The following is a 13351-nucleotide window of genomic DNA, read 5'->3' as shown; positions in this document are numbered from 1 at the left end:
GCCACTGGTGCAGGATCTTACATGATCCAACACTTCTTCTCTGCGGCTGGGTTCATGGCAAAAAATGCAGAACAAGCTACTCTGGGAAGGGGAAAAAAAGGGAATTCAGAGCAAGCTTTTAGCATTCAGGTGGCTCCTCTTTCATTTGTTGGGTTATTTTCATACAGAACTACATTGCTTGTTTGGCTTTTTTAATAAAGAAGAAATCACCTTCAAGGCAACATTTCCATTAACCCCTTGCTGTCCATGAGTCCCAGCACTGCAGGTAGTTCTAGCATGCAGCAAGGCAGCAGGGCAGCAGCAGTGGCTTTGGCAGGCAAAGATGAGGGGGGAAACCAGTAACCAAAAGTCCCCCAGAATTCAAGCCTCCACACTGGCTTCTGCTGCCACGGGACAGCTGGATCATCCAAGGTGTGGACAGGGAGAGTCTTGTCCATACAGGGCGAGATGAGCACCATGGGTCTGCCTGTGAGGAGCTGCTGCAGTTTTATTTTTAGTGCTCAGTTTTGAAAAAAAGAAACAAACCAAAAAACAAACCCAACAAAACCTTGCGACGTTCTGCTGTGTTTTGGGGTTTATTTTAATCAAACATATTCAAAAGGGAGACTTTCGGGAAGTCAGGCGAGGCATCAAGAGAACTGGTGGCCAGGAAGGAAACCTCTGCCATTGCCCAGGCACAGCACAGCAGCCCTCGATTCCATGTCTGCTACTTCCCAGTTGGCAGGACAAGCCAGTGTTGGTGCAGTGGTGGCAGTGGCAGTGCCAGCCGTGGTGGCAGTGCTTGCCATGGTGGCAGTGCCAGTCCTGCCCTCACTTCTGCCAGTCCTGGGGCCGTCAGTGTGTGAGCCTGGGGTGACTCAGGCAATGTGAGACACCCGGGCTCACCTTGGCCTGGGGGGGAATGTCTGGCATCTCGCCTCCTCCCAAGCTGCTGCAGCGGGAGGTGTTGAGCCCAGGAACCCACCAACCGCAGCCATGAGAGCGGAGCTGGGGGTGGAAGTGATGAAAGTGGGGCGGTGGAAGGCACCCACAGACAGCGGGATGCTGACACACCCGGTGGCTTGGTTTCCGACTTGGGTCCGCACCCAGGTGAAGACAATGAGCCCGAGCAGGAATTTGACTGCGGGCTGGTGTCTTGTCAAGCCACTGTCATGCCAGCCTCGTCTGGGGTGTGCGTGGCTCATGGGAAACTTCCAGCCAGATCACCCAGCACCCCACACCTTCCCACCCAGGCAACAGCTGCCCCACACCTCCCTAATGCCCCAGGATGCTCCGTGCTAGCACTGCATCCTCGGACCCTGCTCACCAGCAGCTTTCCCCCACACCTTTCCCCTCTCCCTGGCTCCAGACAGGCAGCTCCCTGCTGCAGCCGTAGTATTTCTGGTATTTCTGATGTGTCTTTGCCCCAAGCGAGCTGGGGACCTTCCAGTTCTCCTGTTCCCGGTGCAGTTAGTCAGGAAACACAGCCCTGTCATCAGGGCCTCAAGTGGAGTCACAAACCAGCTCCCCAGGGAGTGCCCTGCCCCAGGCACAAGACCACTACTCAGTGCCTAGCCCATCTCTGCTCGAGGCTGCAATGATGCTAAGGGATTTCAGAGGATTTTAGGCCTTTCTTGCGTCTTTCCTAACCAGAGAAAATGAAGAGGTACTTAAGAATCTGCTGTTTATATTGAAAGCTAAAATCCCTTTAGAATTTAATCTCCCGGTGATGGATTTAAAACTGTTACAGGCAGTCAAGTTCTTTTCCTATCATGGGAGCTGTGATAACTCTTTGAAGAGGGATTTTATTGCAAACAAGGTATTTGTCCCTGAGGCCCCATCATGGAATGTCCATATCTGGTTGTGGGCGATAGGGAGGGAAGGTTCCACAGGGGGCATTCCCACACTGTGCCAAACAGAGGGCATGTGATGATACCTGGGGGTGCATGCCAGTGAGAGCATCACTGTGAGGACCAGACCCTTGCTCTGCCTGAGGCCTCACACGATGCTGGTTCCCCAGGGGTCCCCAGGTGATGCTCAGCGGGATGCAGCGTTGGTGCGGGGAGCTGCCCAGCAGGATGCGCTGGATGCCTGGCTGGGGATTTGCACTCCCTCTACTGTAAAAGCAATCAGTTTGCTTTAACCGAGTCCAATTACAAAAATAACCCCCTTTATTTCCAACATAAAGGGAACGGCTAGAAGACCGGGCCTGCAGCAGGGCAGCACCCCCCAGCACCACTGAATCAGCCCTGGCTTAGTGCAAGCAAACCACCACCCTCTGAATCACCATTCTGGTGCTTGCTAGTGCTGGCTCCACCGCCCCAGCTCCCATCCTGGCAGGGCTGACCCAATTCCCACTTCCATGTAAAAGCTGGTAAGATTATTCACTGTGCCCATCATGCTGCAGACACCGCACATGCCCACAGGGGAGGAAGGACAGATTACTTTGACATAATGGGAAAGGAAGCAAAGGAAGAGGGATGGGGACAGACCCACAGGGGCGGGTCACAGATCAGGCTGTACCTACTGCACCACCCCACAGAGCCCACACTGACCTGAAGGCAGGCAAAGGGTGCTACTCGCCATTACCACAATGTCCCACCTCTCTGATGGGTCCTCCATGTCCCTACCACCATGATCCTGGCAACAGCCATTGAGGGTAGAGAAAAACACAAACATATGGAGGGATGAAGGGAGTAAGCACTTATCCAGCCCTCCATCCCAAACCACCCCCATCATCTTGCAATGAAACACTGCTTCCCCTTGCCCCACCAGAACCCCACAAGCTGGGGAGATGCAGGCACACTTGTGTGTGTGCTTGTAGCATCTCAGTGAGCATCCCCACCAGTACTGACAGCTCAGCCTGGAGACGAGCTCTCACCCCTCCTCAGCAATAAACCTGCCGGCAGGAGTCACTGACCTTGTCCCCATCTTTCAGCTGCTGTTTCAGGAGACTGAGAAGGGAGACACAAGGTCACTGTCTCTCGCCCGGCAGCAGCTGAGTGGCCGTTTCATCACCAAGGAATAGGCTGGTGCTGAAGAACGCCTTGGCCAGGGGAGAGGAGCTGACAGACGGGCAGAGGGCTGTGAAAGCAGGGAGCTGCAAGAAAGCTGAGACCCTTTGTATGTATCCAAAGACCTCTTTTAAGTTCCTGCCCCATGGGGGGCCCTGGCACACCCCAGCCAGGGGCACAGAGGTTCTGTCTCCACATAGCTCCTTCCCCTGCCTTGAAAAAGCAGCTCTAGCTCCAACCCCCTCCTTTTTCCCTGAGCCTAGGCATTGGAGCTTCCCTGTCGGGTAGCTGCCTTGCTATCATGCATCTGTCTTGCTGGAAACTCGCTGGAATGACGTGCTCGAGAGACCTGTCAGGTTTGGTTAAAATTAGCCAGTGGACTCAGAGTTATTACCGGGGGACAGATGGACGCTCGTGCACACACTGAGCCGCCGGCACGTGCCCAGCAGCTTGGGGAAACCAAGCTCCAACAGCCATGGCGAGGCTGCGCTTGGAGAGGACACAGGACCAGAGGCTGAGCAGGGACTGTGAGACATGCCAGGATGAGCTTGGCAGATGGTGTCTGTGGCAGAGGGGCTGGAAATTGGGCTAAAATCTGTCCTGGGGGGGCAGCTGGCTCCGAGCCGGCCCGACAGTGTGCTGTGCTGATGCTTCCTCCTGCCAGAGGAGCAGAGGGCAAGCCCCGCTGCAGAAGATGCTCCTGAAATCCTTCCTAAAGGAGCAGGAGAGGGTAAGCAGCAACAGCCCCAGCCTGGCAGCCTTTTAGCAGAGAAACAAATGCTCAGCAAAAAAAGCTTGTCATTTGATAGCAACTGTAAGAGATTGTAACCTTCTCCTGCTTCCCCATGGCCGGCTGCAGGATCAGGAAGGACAAAAGTCCATGTGCAGGCAGTGCCCCAGGCTGGGCAGTGTGTCCTGATCATCATCCTCTCGAGGAGATGAGAAAAGCTGCTTGGGAGGTACAAGGTAAGAATCAGGGAGACAAGACAGAGCCCCCTCCCAGAGCAGTGCAAGCCTGAAAACCTCATTTCTGCAGGGTTCTGTGCTGGGGGTGCTGGAAACTCCAACCGCGCTCCCAGTATGGAGTGCCAGGATTCAGCACGCTGGGATACAGGTCAGGCTTTGCATCAGATGGTGAATTTTATCCTTGGCCAGGCACTCATGCTCTCACTGTACACTGGCCTGTCACTAAGCTTGTATCCACCCCTGCCAGCAGCATCCTTGGTCACCGGCACAGGTACCCATTCCACACTGCCTGGCTGTTGATACCACCGGAGCCCATCAGCCACTCTGCTGGCAGGTCCTACACCCCATTCCCTCACAGGCAGATAATTGCCGTCTCTCAGACTCGGCTGTAATGAGCCCAGGTGCTCATTTCCCATCCAAGCAATTTACTCAGCAGGTCCTCCAGCGAAAGTGGAGTCCCACCGAAGGGCCTGGGAGAGCGGCTGTGCCTGTGATGAATGCGCAGGACATCTGAGCAAAATTATCTCCTCAAGGGGGGAAGTGAAACAACAGATAAGGGAAAAGCTGGGGAGCACAGGGAAGGGGGAAGAGACAAAGGAAAGAAAGGGGGAAATGCAGCCTGGGTAGTGAAGGAAAGGGAAAGCAGGTGGGGCTCTAACAGATGTTATTGTGCAAGTTCGCTGTGCCTGAGCCCTCCAGCCCCTTAGCAAGTGTGGTCCAAACCAGCATCCAAGTAAACACAGGCTATGTGCCTCTAGAAATACCAGCAACCAGTGAGCTACAGATAGTATCAGAACACAAACAGGGGAACTCAAAGGAAAACAAGCTGCTCTGCAACAGAAGCATGTTCAGAAGCATGGGGCAAGGAGCATAGCCAGGGTCCCTGGAAGAGGAAAAGGGAGCCTGTAGCTGGCACTGGCTGTGTAGGCACACTGATGCACTGCACAACGCAGCTGTGGGGGATGTTCACAGCTCTCGAGGAGGGAAACAGGGTTTTGGAGAAGCGAGAGGACCAGTGCACAGCTCTGTGAGCTGCTCAGCTTCCAGCCCAGCGCTCACTGCAGACCAGGGGTTGTGGGGGACCAAGCTCAGCCAGGGCCCAGCTAACCATCTTGCTTCTCAGCTGCCCTCAGATGGGGTTTGTGCAGAGCAGGATGAGTTTACTGACATCTATGAGCTCTTCAAGTGGTGCAGGCACCCCAACGGCACCTGCGAGACTTTGGAGGTGAGTAGAGGGGAAATATAACTTAGAAATAGCATCTGGCTTCACCTTGACATCATCCCGCTCAGCATCTCAAACGCCTTTCACATGCCCCATCCTTCCTCTGTTGCTGAGCAGAGGCAGGGTAGGCGCTCCCCATGCTGCACAGCAAGGGTGCTTGCACGTTTCTGACCCTGACACAGGGTTCAGAGCCTGGGCAGAACCAGGCATCTCGCCTGGCACAGGCTCCTGTGGCTGCAGTCCTGCACAGCGAGCACCCGAAGGCTGGACTGCTCTGTGCAGGCAGCACAAGCTGGCTCCCAGCCCTGGGCAGTCAGAGCTCCATGCACAGCTACTACCGATGGAGTGTAGGGCTAGTACAGTAAGAACATAATTCACATGGAGACTAAATCACCTCCCTCCAGATCCTTCAGTGTGACAGATCAGACACTGAAATTCCTGTTGAAACACCCTTTGTTTGCTGGGCTTAATGTTCAGCTGCACAAACTCCTCCAGAAACCCACTGAGCTCCTGCCTGGGCACAGCCAGTGTCCTGGTCCCCAGCTGCTGCATCCCCATCTCCAGGAACTGCTCCACACTGTCACCCATCAGAAGGTCAGAAACCTTTTCCTACTTTCGAGCCTAAATTAATTCTTCCCTAATTTACAACCACTTGATCTTGTGCTGATGCTATCACTTAAGGTAAATGGTTTGTCTCCCTCTTTGGCATTTGTTCCCCCGGATACGTTTACAGAACCATTATATCCTCTCTCAGCCTCTGTTTGGCAGGGCTGAACAAACCACTCTCTCTTCAGCTGCCGTCATCCAGCAGATATGGTAGATACAGAGCTTGAGATGAGCTATTTCAGCTACAGGCAGATGCTTTCAGCAGCCCAGTCTGAGCAAGGTCAAGTCCAGAGCTGCTTCGAGCATCACGCTGCCCTAATTCTTCTCTTCATGTTTACCTCATTTGCAACTGGGCATCCAACCCGAATACAAACATAACAAAAACACCCAGTTCAGTGTCCCCAGTCCCCTGAAATGGGCTTTTTCCCCTGTGACTGTGTTGCAGAATGAGGGTCCGGGGTTAACAGGGGAGAGAGTAGTAGCTGGGGAGGGCCAGACAGAAATAAAACACTATTAAAAACCCCCAAATGATCTAAACATGAAGGGAGGGAAAACGTAATAAATTAAACGTAAATCTATTTTTGTTACATCTGTTCAGATCCTTTAAGGAGCTTTAGGACAGCTGTTTCGAGATCGCATTTAATCTTGATGTTATTGTAATGAGCTAAGTCTTGGGGTCTGAGCTGATTGTCTCTCCAGGCAAATTCTTGAGTACCAGTGAAAATGCTGCTCCCAGCCAGGGGTGACTTCCCCAGCTCCCACCTTGGTGTGTGAGGAGACTGGGGGTACCACAGTATTCCCAGGCAGCCCTTAGTGCAGGAGCTCGGCAGACACCACCACTGAGCATAACTGGGACCCTGGGGAGCCACTGGCAGGGAGCGAGGGCTTTCAGTGGCCAGCAGAACCCCCAGGACAAGGGTGCAGAGGGGATACACCATGCCAAGGTGTGGGAAGTGGGGAAGCAGAGCTGCAGCTCTGGGGTCCTGATGGGAGCTGCAGCCCCACCATCACCAGACACCAGCTCCTGGCAGGCAGGGAGGTGAAGGCAAGGCCTGCCCCAGCTTGCACACCCAGCACACTGCAGAGAGGGACCCCATCTGAGCCCCCATCCGGGCCATGCCTCCCCTCCTCCTGCTGCTCCCCATCACCCCTCCTGGGTCTGAGAGCGGCCGCTCCTCTGATTTCCTTACCCCAAGTTGTCACGTCCCCCTTTGCTCTTCATCTCTTCCCCCTGTTTGCTGGCATGGTTATTACTCTGACATTAGAGGCTTTGTTTTTAATTTCCTAAATTACAGCATAATTTAGGCTAATTATTGCTTTGTCCCTCTGATCTTATTAAACCTTTAATCCCTCGGTGATTCCCCACCCAGAGCAAAGTCTGCTTTTCTCACATTCATTCCTGCACTGGATCTGCTCTTGCTTCTTGCCTGAGGCAGCCTTACCTCCAAAAGAGGCTGCAGATGCCCCAGCTCCTCACTCTTCATCTCCCCTGCCCTCCAGCGCCATTGGAAGCCCTTCTGCAGGCAGAGGGGCTTAGCAGAAACACACAAAGCACCGCAAGAAGGATATGCTACCCTGGCCAATATCTTCATCAATGTAGTTACAAACTTTCCCAGCTTTTATCTATCACGACGTTGTCCAGTTACCTTTTGATCTTTGGTTCCTAAGAAGCCACACGTCCCACCAAGAGCTGCAGAGCTCTCTACAGAGCATAGTAGTTCACAACAATAGACAACCACTGAAACAACCTCCCTCTCTTAGTCAAGCCTATTGATGGCTTTTAATTACCCGCTCCTGCCCCCCCCCCCCCCAAACTATTAACAACTTCCCATTTGCAGCCCCAAAGCCTGGAAGGCTCCTGGAGGCACCACCTCCCCAGGCAACCCAAGGCTGCTACTCACTGTGATGTGCAGAGTGTGCCACCCATCCCTCCTCACTCTGCAGCCACCCGAGCTGCTGCTTCCCGCAGAGGAGCATTTGACAGAGCCTAGCACAACAGAAAGGACCTCACCTTGGCAGCTGGGGGAATCCTTGCTCCCCCAAAACAACGCATGTCCTGGGTCCTTGGGTGCATTCAGCATCTGCGGGGCGTTTAGCAGCAGAGAAGTGCATGGAGCAAATCACTGCAGGAGAGAGCAGGGGCTGGTACAGGGGGGACTGTGTCCTCAGTGGGTGCTCAGCACACTTCTCCCACCTCCCAGCTCTGCAGAGCACCATCTCAAAGGGTTTTCTTATGTCAGGACTCCTGCCCAGCAGGGACCAAGCCAGGGCAGAGGGAGGTTCCCAGGGATGGGGAAACAGGGACATGCCAGGAATGAGCGCGTGGCAGCAGCAGGACCGCACCACTTAGGTGATGCACAAGGCGCCAGCCATGAAATGCTCATGTTAATTTGGTTGGGCAAAACAGATTATAGAAATTTACTTTTTATAGCTACAAAGTTGAAGGATTTTCTGACCACAGGCTGCAAAAATCCCCTTAATGAAGCCCCACACTCTCCAGGGCTTTAGGAAGAGCTCTGGCCCTCAGCCCCCCTTCTCCACTTGAAGTATTGTTTCTGTCTTCAGTCTCCTGCCAAGAATCTCTTCAGCTCTGCAGCTGGATTTGATACAGGGGTGGGGAGAGGATCTTAATCACAGCAATAAAGAGAAGGAGAGAAGTTGTTCTGGGGGAGTCTTTCAAGGAGCAGGGTTTAAAGAGTCCCCGAGAGTGAAGAGGGCTCCAGATGCACTGCCCGAGCTGGGAGAGAAAAAAACCAACCCACAGAAAAGCCAAACAAAACCTCTCCCGGGCCTTTTCTGCCCCTAATTTATCCCAGTCCCCAGATTAAAAGTAGGTCATTAAAGTGACTGCAGGGAAGGGGGTGAGGGTAGCACTGCTCATGTCAATTAGGCAATGGTAAATCATGGCCCTCAGCCTCGGCGGAGGCTCGTGCTGCCTGGAACGGAGCTGAATTCGTGTCCAGGTACAAGAGGTGCCGCAGCAGTACTGAGCCCCGGGACAAAGGGCAGTGGACACAGCATGGTGCAGGCAGAGATGCTACCCCTCCTGGGGAACTGCTGCCAGCATCCACCGCGAGTGATGGAGAGACAGCACTCAGCTGCCTCTGAGTGAGGGAGGCAGGACAAGGATGCCAGGACCCGGGTTTGAGGATGTGATTGATGGCAAGGCTCCGGAGAGAGCTGGGAATGCTGCTGCTGGCTTCACACCTCTTGCTCCGGCACCGCTCCCACAGGAGCCATGGTGTGCCTGGGCAATTCCAGAGCCCCCACAGACTGACCTGTGGGCTTCAATTCTTTCATTCCATTCTTTCCCTGAGTCGTGCAGATTGAAGGTGGCGAGAAGAAAAGCCCGGTGTAAATGAACACGGGGAAGCAGGCAGGTCTGCAAGCAGCACAGGCTCTGCTCCCATCCCCAGGGCACGAATCGGAGCCTTGCCAGCGGCAAGCGGCGCGAGTGGGAGCGGTGGCCAACGTGCCGGTGCTCCAGGAGCTCCTGCCGCGGTCCCGGCAAGTGTTTCCAATTACCACCTCCGGAGAGCCGGAGAGTGCTCTGCCATACACCTGCAATTACCAGGCAAAGCGGCTGGGAGCGTGGAGGACAGCAGAGCTCGTGTTGCTCCCGACTCAGCACAAAGAAGCCCTTACATCAACTCGGCAGCCGACGTGCGCAGGAGAGGGGAACAATTACATTTTTATTCTCTCGTTTCGACACTTATTAACATTCCTTCACACGGCAGCCAAGGGCCGGGCCAGAACAGACGGGAGCCATGGGGAGGATGGACAGGGAGGCAGATGTCAAGCTTGGTCCAAGCATCTGCCGACAGCCCCTGCACTGGGCACGGTCCTCATGGAGCCACTGCCAGCATAGCCTGGGAAGGGGGGTCCTGCTCCCTCCCACCCCCTGTGTGCAACCGGGGAAGAAAACAAAGGTGGAAGATGCAGTGTGGCTCTCCTGTCGTCCCTACCTCTGCCCACAGCCTGCTCCTCCACACCCCTGCCTCCACAGAGGAATTGCTCCTCATGCCTTCTCTGCTCTCTTTCCAGTTCCCAGCAGATCTTCCCTCTGTAATGGGCCTGGGGACACAAAGGTTTCATTTGCTCACCATCAGTCACACTGCCAGGAGCTCATGGCACCTTGGGAAGCTCGGTGCTGCTCCAACAAAAGCTGCCACATGGAACTGCAGGGTGGGATGAGTACAGTGAGAAACACAGGCTGCCCTCAGCAGGGTGGTTGGCACTGCCTTGTAATGATTTCCAGGTCAAATTAGCTCCTGCTCTTTGATTGGGCTATTGGGCCATTACCCAGGGCCAGCAGCACCTGAACCCCAGGCTCAGCTGCCCCATGGCTGAGGTAACACCTTTGCTGAAAGCCCCTCTCCTGCCCCACAAAGCACTGGAGAAGCTGGGCTTCCTTCCCCGCAGCCACACAGTTGCTTTCTGCCAGCTCTGTGCATTGTCTGCTGCCATTTCCCTGTGTCCATCCTGCCCTGCAGGTACTGGGCTGCCTCCTGTCCACAGTGGGAAGGGACCTGTGCTCCAGCACCATCGATCCCAGGAGCAGCGTGCCCAGTGCTGGCTGGAGTGCAGTCAGAGGGTAGCAACAGAGCAGCATGGGGCTGTACCACGCTCCCTATTGTCACAGAAGCTTTTGTGTTCCCGGCTCCAGGAAGGACTGTGACGTTTGTGCAGCTTGAAACAGCCCAGAGGGAATATATTTTCTGTGGTCCCTGTGATGGGGAATGGCACCTTCCCCGCAGGTGGCTGGCTGAGGCAGGAGAGCAGGGCCAGGGGCTGGGGCTCAGTGGCCGCACATAGAGCATGCCACAGCTCTGCTTTTCCTGAGACGAGCATCCCCGAAGGGAGAGGAGAGCAGGGGGATGTCAGCCTGAGCTCCCTGCTATAAATAACAATAAATGACCTGTTTGCCTCAGCCTGAAAAGGAAGTGCAAGTTGGAAGCCATCAGCTGCACATCATGGAGCCCAGCTTCTTCACTGAGCAGCATGGAGTAGAGGAGAGGTTGAAATCCCCAGTAACACTGATTACACCAAGCACAAAGCTGCATGGGGCTCAGGACCCATCACAATCTTCCAGGGGCTCTTCCAGGTCTCAGCCTCCTCCCCACACGCTATGATGTGCTCTCAACCTGGGCTCCTGGTGAGCTGGGAGATCTGCTATGGAAGTGACTGGTTGGGGCTGCTGGGCCTCCAGAGGGACTTGGGACCTCTCAGGGGTACAGCCTGGGAGCCGGCCCCACTGCCAGAAGGACTGACAGCCCCGTGGCATGGACACGAGACATCAGTGCAGGAGCATCCTGCCCATCACCTCACACGAGGTGTGCTGTTATCGCCATGCTTACAGGCTTGTTGAGCTCCCAGGCTGCTGGGGACATGGGATGGCAATGTCCCACCATCACCCACCTCTGACAGCCACCAGAATCCTCTGCCAAGGGGAAGATCAGCAGGGCTGCAGGCAGGGCTGTGTCCTTCCACACCGCTCCTCCCTTCTGACTCTCTCTTGAGAGAAGGCAGCAGAGGCTGGACTCTGGCAAAAGCAGGGTCACCCTGTCCAGGGGCACGGTTGCCCGACATCCCATCACTCCAGAAGCGGCAAGAGGAATCCACCCCTCCCCGTAGCCCAGCTCATGTGCAAGAAGATGGACTGGGGAGAAGGAGCCCAGCCCATTCCAAACCAGGCTGACTCCTGTGGTCCTCCTTTGGCCGAGCCACCAGCCAAGGAGGATGCTGAGAGCTGCAGGACCCTTCTGTTCCTCCCGGAAAGAAACTGGAGCTTCACACCAGGTGTGAGCATTTGGAGGCAGGGAGGAGGAGCGCTGCAGGGGCTCGCTGTGCCCACTGCACCCGGCGCTGTCCCCCTGTCCCTGCAGCGAGGGACGCAGCCCCTTCCCATCACCGTTTCCATCCCTTGCCAGCTGATGTCTTGTCCTGGGGCCAGCGGGACAGAGCTGCGCTGCTGCCTCCAAGTAATATTTCATGCCTGCAGCTCAGCCAAGTCCAACCAGGCACTGGAGAGAGAGATCTTCCACTGACCATGAGCATCTCCCCCACTGCTCCAGCTCGCTGCATCACCCGCTTGGCCCCTGCCATCAGCCTGTGGCTGGAGGAGAGCAGGTGTGAGGACAGGAAGGATGGAAAGGGCTGTAAAAGCTCTCCTGCACCTGGAATGACTCAGAGGCATCTGCCCCCTGTGCCCAAGCACCCTAATCTGCTCTCGCCCGGCTCTGGGGCCCCTTTGGACCATCCCAACTGGCAGAGGGGAATTGTGCCTGGCTTGGCAGGACCCAGCACGCTGTCGGTGCTAACAATAGCGAGGAAGAGCTGGCTCCTGCTGGCGCCGTGAATCCTGGGCAGCCGGGCTCACCACCCACGGCACAAAAGCAATTAAAAGTTGCACACAGAGGCCACTGTGAAGAATGAGGGCATGTAGCCATGTCACTGCTGCAGCGTTCACGCCTGTCACACCAGAAGAGCCAGTCCCGGGGGACGCAGCTGGCCCAGAGTTGCTGGGAAGTGCAGGAGAGGTGCAGGGCTCAGGACTGGGCACCAGAAAGGGGCTTGTGTAATCCAGGCACAGTCAGAGCTTCCTCTTCCACCATCCCCTCCATCAGCCACAGCTCGGGTGCTCCCACCCCATAAGGCCAGTGACAGGCATTAGCATCCTCATGGGAACCCCCACGGAGAGGAGCAGCAAGCAAAGCAGCAGCCCGTCGCACACTGGATGCGGGAAGCCCTCCATGTCCCCCTGCCATGCAGCATGCATGCAGCATGGGCCCCATGGGTGGCTGCCCTTGGAGGGGGGCCCTGTTCCCTGCACGCCTGGTCCCCTGCTGCAGCCCATTGTATAACATGGCCGGGCCGTCAGGATGCATCTCGTCAGCTCGGGGGAGCCGGCGGCAGCAGCTGCCAGCACGCATTAGGCAGCGCTGCCTGCACCCGCCGAGGCGGGAAGGGTGCAAGCAGGGGCACCACAGGGAGAAGGGGGTCAGTCTGGGTGCACATGGGAGCCCCTCGTTTGCTGCCCGTGGGTCATCACCCGTCACCTACCCTGCTGCCCCTCAGGGGGAGAGGTTCATTCAGCGGTGGAGTGGGGCACAACCCTAAGGACCTACATCCCCATGGCCCCCACTGCTTCCATCACCAGCTCTGCTGATACAGCATCCTCCCAGCGGGGGTGACCGGCTGCTTGTCCTAGGCCCTGACCACCCTGGGAGTGAAGGCAGGACCAGCATCCCTCCGCCCCTGCTCACCCCCTGCACCCCAGAGCTTGAACACTTGCCATCTGAGTGCTCCACCGGCACAGAGAGCACGCATCCCACCAACCCCAAAACACACCTGTGGGAAGCGATGCTCCAAACCCCTTTTCCTGTTGGTGGGTTACACCAGGCAGTAATGCACCATGGCAGGAGGAAACCCCACTGCAACAGAGCTGTGAAAATAACTGATTTGGAGTTTCCTTCAGTAACCAAACAATAATAAACTCCCAATCATTCCGAGTAACCCGGAGCAAACAAGAAACACCACAAAAGCAAATGCCATTGTCTCCACA

Source organism: Neopsephotus bourkii, unplaced genomic scaffold (assembly GCF_033783945.1).
Source record: "Neopsephotus bourkii isolate Nb327-2 ecotype Australia unplaced genomic scaffold, CSIRO-AGI_Nbou_v1 NB_1067, whole genome shotgun sequence".
NCBI classification, from domain to species: domain Eukaryota; kingdom Metazoa; phylum Chordata; class Aves; order Psittaciformes; family Psittacidae; genus Neopsephotus; species Neopsephotus bourkii.
This window is presented reverse-complemented; position numbering follows the sequence as displayed.